Here is a 932-nt window from a genome sequence, read left to right on the forward strand (position 1 = left end):
TGCTAACAACACTAAGGGATTTTATCTTGGTTTTTTTTAACCTCAGTGGGCACATAGCCGACAGTACTATTATCAGAGCTATTAGAGCTATAGGGCTATTTTAGCAATTAAATGTCTATTTCTAAATTGCCCCTTTTTTAGGTAGGCTATCTTATATTAAGAGAAAAGTCAGCTACTTCAGAATGGATTAGCTTTTCAACCTGCACAGCCAGCCAAGGTTAGATAAAAACACTGACCTCAAATATAATTACAAGCTAACTGTAAGAAGGCTAGGCTATTGTTAAGAATATGCTTTAACACTAATGGTCAGGAACCTAAAATGGGTCGCAGAGCTGTTTTCAGAGTGCTTGAATGAATGTGTGACTGGAAGAAAAAGGCGACCTGTCAGAAAGATGGTAGGTAGCTAGGTAGCTAGGTAGGTAGGTAGGTAGGTAGGTAGGTAGGTAGGTAGGTAGGTAGGTAGGTAGGTACTTTATTGATCCCGAGGGAAATTCAAGGCATCCAGTAATATGTATAAGACATGCAGGACACAAGACATTAGCTACAATATGTCCCCCCTCCCTTCAGTATATGATAAAGCCGAAACAAGATTTAGGAGCCCCCCTGACTAAGAATAAACAAATGACAAATTAACCGTGCAATAAAAAATAGACTTATACCTACAGTATATAAAGAAAGCCTATGCAGCACTTTTTAAACTCGTCTAATTTGTTCCAATGTTGTACTCAATCTGATTGGTTGAAAAGTATCCAAAATGTGGATCACAATGTTCACAAGGGAGTGTTAGTGGGATCTGGGGCTAAACCAGTAGAGAAACACTGTTTAAAAACATGTAGTCTACTTTTAGAGAAACTTCCTTCGTATTCGTAGAAAATGCTCACACCGTCCTGGACAAGTGACTTTAAACAGCAATTTCCCGGTTTTGGTTTCCT

This window comes from Symphodus melops, assembly GCF_947650265.1.
Source record: "Symphodus melops genome assembly, chromosome: 6".
Classification (NCBI taxonomy): domain Eukaryota; kingdom Metazoa; phylum Chordata; class Actinopteri; order Labriformes; family Labridae; genus Symphodus; species Symphodus melops.